The sequence below is a fragment of the Cornus florida genome, unplaced genomic scaffold (genome assembly GCF_030987335.1).
Source record: "Cornus florida cultivar Cherokee Brave unplaced genomic scaffold, ASM3098733v1 CherokeeBrave_3.0.0_Hap2_Chr04, whole genome shotgun sequence".
Lineage (NCBI taxonomy): Eukaryota > Viridiplantae > Streptophyta > Magnoliopsida > Cornales > Cornaceae > Cornus > Cornus florida.
The window spans coordinates 91,324,618-91,334,130 of record NW_026775574.1 but is presented as its reverse complement, the minus strand read 5'-3'; positions in this window follow the sequence as shown (position 1 = coordinate 91,334,130).

The window sequence follows — 9,513 nt, the reverse complement described above, 5'->3', positions numbered from 1 at the left end:
GAGTGAAAAAGAAATGGCCATAGATAGGTTTGTTGGCTGGGTGAGAGATAAAAGAAAGAGAAAGGAGGTCAAGAATGGCGGCGGCGGCGGCGGCGGAAAGATACGAGGTGGGGAGCGATCTTCTTAAAGAAAAAAATAATGATAAATAAATAAAATAAAATAAAATGTTTTGCCACCTGGCTTAAGTTGAATAGTGTGATAGACACTTGTCGTGATTGTGCCACACGTATTAAGGTTGGACAAACTTCATTCATGGGTTGGATGCAAGTGTCGTCCTTTTTTTCTGCAGCATCTTCCATGGTACAGAGATAGAAGACACATACAATAAAAAACCCAATCAATCAATTAAAAAAAAAAAAAAAATCTTCCATGGTACAGAGATAGAAGACACATACAATAAAAAACCCAATCAATCGATTAAAAAAAAAAAAAAAAAAGGTAGAAAATTTGTGTTTTTTTTTTTTTTTCCTTTTTCTCCATATTTTATTGTAAGAATACAATATTTTTTTATAAAAGAAAACATAAATAAGACGAAAAAAGAAGTTGAAAACCAAGTTGAAAGCTAGTTTTTTTTAGAGAGAAAAGAAGGGATACAAAACCAAATTATACATTTTAATATGGAAAGCCAGAGCTATACTTTGAATACAAAGAAAAAGGATCTAAAAAAAATAAGATTGGAACTTTAAACATTCAATTATGAACTTTGAATAAAGAAAATTACTATGTCAAATGTTTTATTAAATATTGAAACTATTTCACCCGGCTTATGAATGTTGAATTTTAAGTGAGTCATATTACGAGGTTCAACCGTTCTTTAGGTGAGGTTCGGTTCGAAGGTGGAAGAAAGGTCTAAATAGTTGATATAGTAGGGCCCAGAACACTCAAAAGGTGGGTGAACAAGAGTTGTCATGATAGAAAAGAGAAATGACTATAAAGAACCAACGATTCTCTCTTCTTAAACAACCTATATCCGTCGTACTGAATCAGCATTTGATAGTGTACACACATATTTTGTAATTTGCAAATAATAAACAAAATTAGGAGCAAATAGAATTTTATTAATTTATATAGATGGAGTACAATCATTTGTAATAATATTCCAAAGAATAAGGTTCTCTGATTTGATTTCCTTTTTGGTTGGTTGGATTTAAGGGCTGCACGAGCTTGATATTGAATCATCGTGGAATTTGGATGAAGAACGGCACGTCTTTGGCTGTGCTTGTTGTTGATCACCGTGGAATTTGGATAAAGAACGGCACGATTTGATGTGTTTATTGTTCTTCGTCTTCAAAGAGGATTTGTTGAATTTGGTGAAGAACGACATGACTTTGGATGTGCTTGGTATTCTTCGCCTTCAGGTTTGCCCTATGAATTTCTGATTTCCTCAATTTCTGGACCTTCTGGATTTCTGCGTCTCTGGATTTCTGAACTCTGAATTTGTGTCTTCCTCCACCTCTAGGCCTCTATTTATAGGCTTCTTAGATTAATTGGATGATGACACATGTCCTCTCCTGATAAGGAAAAAATCATAACTGAGCCAGGCCGATTATATTATGATAATTATCCTTAAAAATAATTATTCCAAATATATTTATTAGGAATAATTATCTTTCTATTTAATCATCTGGGCTGGGCCAATTAAATAATTTGAGTGGACCGAGTTTAGACCAATTAAATAACTTAATTAAACATTAGGCCCATATTTAATGGGTCTATTTGTCAAAATAAAGCCCACTAAAATTTTAGTGTCTACATATTCCCCTCACTTCGAGTCCTAAGTTTGACATGACTTGTTTTTTTTTTCAAATGGGACTTGAAGTATCCAACTTTCCCTTTTTTTTTTTTTTTTTTTTTTTTTTTTTCGACTTTGGATTGTAAGATTTCCTCTTTTGCTTTTATATCCAACTTTGGATTGAAATTTTACTTTCCTATTTGAACTGAATTATATATACAAATTCCAGTACAAACAAGAGATATTTTGTTGCGTATATATACCACCAATATTATAGGTTTTGCTATTAATTCTACAATCTCTGAAGACATGATAGATTGTGGTCTCTAGTTGAATAATCGGTATGATATTTGTCTCCTTTTTTTTTTATTCCTTTTCCACACCTTTTTTTTTCCTTTTTTTTTTTTTTTTCATTCTCTTCTTTTTTTTTGACGCAATTTTTTTGCCCTTTTTTTCACGTAATTTTTTTCTTTCCTCTTTTTTTTTTTTTTTTTTTTTTTTTTTTTCTTCTCTCTTTTTTTTCCTTTCCTTTTTCTCTCTCTTTTTTTTCACGCAATTTTTTCCTTCTTTTTTTTCTTTCCTTTTTTCCCTCTTTTTTTTTCCCCACGTTTTTTTTATCAGGACTTTTTTTTTTTTTTTTTTTTTCTCTTTTTCCTTTCTTTTTTTTCACAATTTTTTTTTTTTTTTTAAGGGCTTGATTGGGTATAACAACTTAATTTTGCCAGCTGTAACAGAAATTGAAATCGTCCTTCTAAACAACACCGATCGAGCTTCAAATTTGTTTGTTGTTCCATCATGGTGGTATTCAAGTGTTTTATGAAGCAATTATGACTATTTTAGAGAACAAAAGTAGTCGAAAAAACCAAGGAACCACATTAAGCGTATCCGACTCATTTTTCTGTTGCAATGCCATTCATATGCCTGATCCTGACAATGAAGATTGTTCTTTTTATTGGACATGCATTCAAATGCCTGATCTTGACAATGAACATTGTTCTTCTCATTGGACACGCAAGGTTACAGGCGACCTCACCAACTTTGGTCTTGATCAGATTAATGAAGAATCCATTGTCTCGGAAGCCTTGATATTAAACTTTTCACTTCATGAGAGAGTTATTGAGAAAAACCAATTTTCACTCTTGGGTCTTAATGTTCAGGCGAAAGAAGTATCATACAGTATTCCTTGTATACTTTCTGCTGAATTGCCACACACCGAATTATATTGGGAGTGGTTAGAAGATGTCTTGGCACGTTTCCACGACTTTCTATCAAAACAACAACTATATGGTGCTATATTTGCCTCCCTATTTTCATATGATCGCCATGAAGATGTATTCAAAGCATTCCTTGAATGTTGGTGCCCAGCCACTAATATTTTTCATGGTTCTGTCGGCGAGCTATCTTCATATAAGCACCATAGAGATGTATTCAAAGCATAACTGGTGCTCTATTTGCCTCCCTATTTTCATAAGAACCTTCATCCTTGCCCCCAGCAGGGTGAAGGCGGTATGAGTTTGAGTTGTTACTTTGACAGATTTGGTGGAATCGACTTTCATCGCATCGTACTGTCTTTTAGCGGGAACACCATTGAACTTGCAGAAGTGTTTGTACCACTTTACGAAATTGCAACCTTCTTGCCACCTTTTGTGGTGGTATTGATGTTGTCCATCATGACTGTGATGTCCTTGGGGGTATTCTTGCTCTTCGTCTAAATCTTGTTGGAAGTCATACAATTTGACAATGAATTGGTTAAGGATTTGATATAGGAGAAAGATATGAGTGGCAAAGGATGTCCCATCGGGCGTGCCAGAAATTTGTACACACAAAATTTGTAATCTGCAAATAAGAAACAAAATTGGGAGCAAATATAATTTTATTAATTTATAAAGATGGAGTACAATTGTGATACCCCTCAGATCCAAAACACGGGTTGATCAGGCCCAAGCCTGAACCCGAGGGAATATCAAACAATTAATATTTTAAAACGAACACAGAATACAAAATGAATTAAGAAATGAAAATAAAGCTGAAAGACTTCTAAAATATAAATCCTTAAAATTAAATAATTAAATCCAATAATCCCAACAACCTCCAATATAGGCACAACTCGGAAATCCATCTAGTGGACCCCTAAATCAAATCCCAACTGAACATAAAATAATTAGAAATAAAACCAAATCTAAAACATGGAATGAAATCCTACGTCGTCAATAGAGCGAATGATAGTCTCTGCTCAGCACGATCAAGCTTAAGACTGGAACCGTCCGATACCTGAAAAATAAAAGAGTGGGTCAGGCCCACGAACAAATTCTAATCTAATTGCAATCCATACAGTGACTCGATACGCGGATACATCCTAGATATCTCACAATATCTATCTAGTCTATAAATATATATATATATATATCCACACTAAGGGACATTTACTGGATTACAAAGGGGTCTCAACCTGAATAAAAGGCAACATGCAAAACGCACCTGAAGGTAGGCATGATCGAGTACCTAGACCTAACAGGGTACACCTCAATCCATCATAGCCAGCTACGCATCCACTGCATATACGCACCTTAACTAACGACTATGAGACTCAAGTTCACATCGTGGTACCATAATCATATATCTAAAGTCTGTCCAAAACCAGAGTATGTCATTCAATTATTCATTGATCTAACATACAATTTATAATCCAGTTAGTCACTCAACTTATTCAGTTGATATGACTTAACTACAAACAACCAATCCAGGAAGTCATTAAACTTAGTCAGTTAATCTGACTTACATAATTATGATTCAATATTTTACAATCTATTCATTTGTTCCAATAGGTTAGGTCTTAACTTTTTGAACTAAACCATCCCTAGTATGCCACCGTCCCATACCGGTGCATACAATCCACAACATCCATATTAACTACAGAACCTAATTAACAATTTAGCAGCCAAAGTCCAAAACCATAATTCGAGAAATTGCAAAATATTGTTTAATATATCAGCAATTAAAACTCAAGCCTTAATCCAAGTAATTGCAGAAAAGAGATTACTATTTCAACAATTAAAATCCCGAATATGAATAGATCAAGTCTGATAAATAAATGACCCTAATGTGCATCTACAACACGATTTAACATCATGCTATCCTTTGTTAAATCACTAAATCAAAATTAGGCAATTAAATCCTTTCCATCTGTAAACAGCATGCAAAGTTGTTTAAACTTTCATACAGTTAAATCCATTAGCAAAAATGTATAAATTAACATAAGGCTAATTACTTACTTATTTCAATTCAGTTGATTGATTTAAAACAGTTTAAAACAATATCATAAATTAACCGTTATGTTAATTTTATTCCAACCCTAGCATATTATCGAATATTATGCATTCCAGTTAATTGTCGATTCCCAAAAATTCATTAACACCATTTAAACAGACCCATCCATCCCTAGAGACAAACCTATGTGCCAAAATCCTACACTCGACAACACATATGACGATTACAGGAATCAGTCGACATGTTTTCTCTAGGTGTCAACCAGTTTACACATACCGGTTGATGTAAAGTTAGTAAGTGTCAACCGGTTTACCTAAATCGGTTGATGTAAAGTTTGCAAATGTCAACCGGTTTACACAAACCGGTTGATGTAAAGTTCTAAATGTCAACTAGTTTACAAAAGTCCATTGAATCTAAAAGATGTCAACTGATTCATCATAGATGTCGACTGGTTTAATACCAGTTGACGTTTTCCCCCAAGGTGTCAACTGGTTTCAACCAATCGGTCGACCGAATCACTAAGGTGTCGACCGGTTCATGCAAACCGGTCGACGTGTGCACTAAACCGGTCGACCGAACTGTGACAGTTTGTCTTCCACGGCTCCGGCGACTACGTCTTCCTCCGTTAAGGTCCTAAAGCTACTGTTTTAAGTCCAGAACAACCCTAAACATTACTTTAACCCTCTTATGCATAATTTAAACAAATTATAATCAAGAATCGTGTAAGAAATTCAAAGTTAAACGAACATATACACATATACATAATCTACTATAATTCATCTTTTAAGCATGCCTACATGATTAATTTTAATAACTTAAAATTCCTGAAGTTTCCCTAGGCATGCACAGAACACAGATCAAAGGGAAGGAGATAGAATTAGAACTTGCCTATAGGTCTCAGTCTGAAACCTTGCACCATCGTCTTCCTAAACTATTGGCAATTCCTACTGTTCTTGACTCTTCTGTTTCTCTCTGCCTCCAGTACGTGAATAGGGTTCTCAAAGCCCTTGGCAGACCAATACTAGTATATATATACTCGTCTAAACCCTAGTCTAATTTAATTTAGAGATGAGAAAAGACAATGCATTTTATACCTAAGTCGGCTATATAAAAACGTGACTACCCTAAAAACAAAACTCTAATTAAACAATTAAAACAATTTCCAATTACAGAAAATAAAAATACCCTTAAATAAACAATTAAACAACCTATTCAATTAAATAAAATAATTAATCAAATAAAGCAATTTAAATACACAATTTAAGCAAATAATCACTCATAAGTAAATAATCACTCAAAAATGAAATAAAACAATAATTAAAATAATTAAAATACCGAGACTATCCTTTTAAAATTAAGGGTATTATAACAATCCTCTGTAATAATATTCCAAAGAATAAGGTCCTCTGATTCGATCCCCTTTTTGGTTGGTTGGATCCAAGGGCTGCACGAGCTTGATCTTGAATCACTGTGGAATTTGGATGAAGAACGGCACGTCTTTGACTGTGCTTGTTGTTGATCACCGTGGAATTTGGATAAAGAATGGTACGATTTGATGTACTTGTTGTTCTTCATCTTCTAAGAGGATTTGTTAAATTTGGTGAAGAACGGCACGACTTTGGATGTGCTTGGTGTTCTTCGCCTTCAGGTTTGCCCTCTGGATTTCTGATTCCCTCAATTTCTGGACCTTCTGGATTTCTGCGTCTCTGGATTTCTGGATTTTGAATTTGTGTCTTCCTCCCTCCTCCAGGTCTCTATTTATAGGCTTCTTAGATTAATAGGATGATGACGCGTGTCCTTTCCTGATAAGGAAAAAATCATAACTGGGCCCGGCCGGTTATATTATGATAATTATTCTTAAAAAATAATTATTCCAAATATATTTATTAGGAATAATTATCTTTCCATTTAATCATCTAGGCTGGGCTAATTAAATAATTTAAGTGGACCGAGTTTGGGCCAATTAAATAACTTAATTAAACATTAGGCCCATATTTATTGGGTCCATTTGTCAAAACCAAATCCCACTAAAATTTTAGTGTTTACAGATAGATTATCCAACCCTGACCGAAGGAAATATGATCTGTCACAATCGCGTATTACACAAAGGTTCTTTCTGGTAATCTCGACGTAGCTAAACTCTCGTAGTTTTCCTACACAGATTCCTTTTTTTGGCCCGAAATAAGTATGAATTTGGCGAAATTCTGGAAGAATGGAAAGAGATAAAAAAATAAAATTAACTTGTTGACCAATCAGAGGTAAATAATAAATAGCTCCACTCAAATTTTTTAGACTAGTCTTTACAACATTATTAGAAGTCAATGGTCAAATAATATTTTATACCATATTATTCACTCACATGACACCCTAGATTTAAAGTGTGTTATATAGACCTAACAAAAAGAAAAAAACAACAATTGGTCTCTCAATTTTACAATATTTTTTTTACTAAACATGTTTTCATGTTATTCCAAAAATTTTACAACATAATTTACATTAGTAAACATACTTTCAATCACTATCGAACACTCCACAACAAATAATAAATTTTTGTTTCAAATGAAAACATACACAGACTACAAATGAGCGGAAGAAGATTTGAAAGAAATCATAGAATAAAAGATAAAGATGTGCAGAAATGGAAAGGACTTTGAAAAAAGCTTTACTCTACCACTGAGAAGGAGGTGGAAGAGTTGACCATTTTGAAATTACTTTTGATTTCATTTCAATCAGTTTTAATTTTCGTTTCAATCTGTCAATTGGTGGAAGAGATGACCAAAATATTTCATACGAACAAAAATGTTCCATGTACTAACAATTATTATTATATTCTTTCTACTTTCCCAAGTATCACTTGGTCTTTTTAAATGAATCTAGACAAGTCTAGATTAATCTTCCAACATCCCTCTTAAATTAGACTTGTGTAACTCCAAGTTTCTCCTTTAATTGGGTAGTGACCAAAAGAATACAATTAAAGTATTCTTCCACACTTTCAGAATTTTTCATCCTAATCGTATTGAATTTAGCTCCAATAGCTTACAATTTCACCACTTTAACTTTATCTTCACCCGTATAAGTGGTCTGTAACGTATTCCACGCTTGCTTTGCTGTAATGGCTGTCGAGATTCTTTAAAAAATTACTTCATCAACTATTTGATAAATGAAGAACAACGCCTTCTTGTCCTTCTTTCGATTCTCCTTCAACTCATTGAGTTGTGCTTGACTCAGCCTTGCTTGATTCTCCGGTTCAACAAAATCGTTTTCAATAATTTCCCATAAATCTTGGGATCCATACAACATTTGTATACTCCACTAATTGTAATTTTTCCCACTAAACTTGGGAAGTTGGGACTACAACATGTTGTTAGACGCCATTTTTCTTCGCTGGTTTTGTAACAAGGCTCTGATACCACTTTGTTGGAGTTGGTGAGCAAGTGAATACAAATAGGATACACTCAAATATATTCAATTGAATTAGTAAACACACAATTCAAAAACACTTACTCCTATAGAACTGAATTCTTTATCTTGTATTGCTTAATTATTGTGTGTTCTTCCAACTAATGGGTCGATCTCATTCGACTATCTCAATAGTGGCACTTAATTTGCTGCATCATATTTCGGTTTTCTTGACTATCGCTAACATTTGCTCGAGCTGCCCACTCGCTAGCGAAGTTTGTTGTTTTAATGCTTTAGTACATGAGGATATTACGAATATCCTACTAGTGTTGATGGAAATTCAGAATGATTGTAGTCCTTTGGTTTCTTAATTAATAAATATATCTCTTTAACATAGACAAATAATAATAATAATAATTATTAAAAATGTTATCCAAGAAATCTTCTTATTAACCGCATTAAGTTCACGTTGTATTTTCTAATTGAAATAATTTAATAATTTAAACCTCGCATTTTATTGTGTTTTTCAAGAAATAGTGCTACTTTTCCAAAAGGCTTCATTTTCATGTATTCTTGATCTATTCTTTATAGTATTGTTTTCCATAGAAACAAGAAATTTCTTTGTGGGTAAATTATTTTTTGAAGCTAGAGGCTGCATTTAAACATAATGTAGAAGAAAACTCAATATTGTCTTAATTTATATAAAAAAATTTGGATGATTAAAAAACAATATATATATTTGCAAAGAAAATATGGCCAGAGCTTGAAATTGGATGAAATTGAAACCGATTAAAATGAAAATTGAAACTGATTAAAATACAGACAAGTGAAATTCAAAATATACAAAATTACAATTAAAGGGCTTATGGTCTTACCAAGAGCCCAATATGCTTTCCATCTCTGTCCACTGTGAAAAAAAAAAAATCAAGCCATGGGAGAGGGAATTTTATATTAGTGGCTTATACGAATATCAATCAAAAGGGTTGTTCCCATAGAATCCGAATATATTTACTAATTCAGTTTCAGTGACTCCATGCAAGTACAGAGATCAGTATTAGAAATGTACCTTTCTCCTCAATATATTCAAGCTTGGTGTGGCCTTTTTCCAAGTCAAT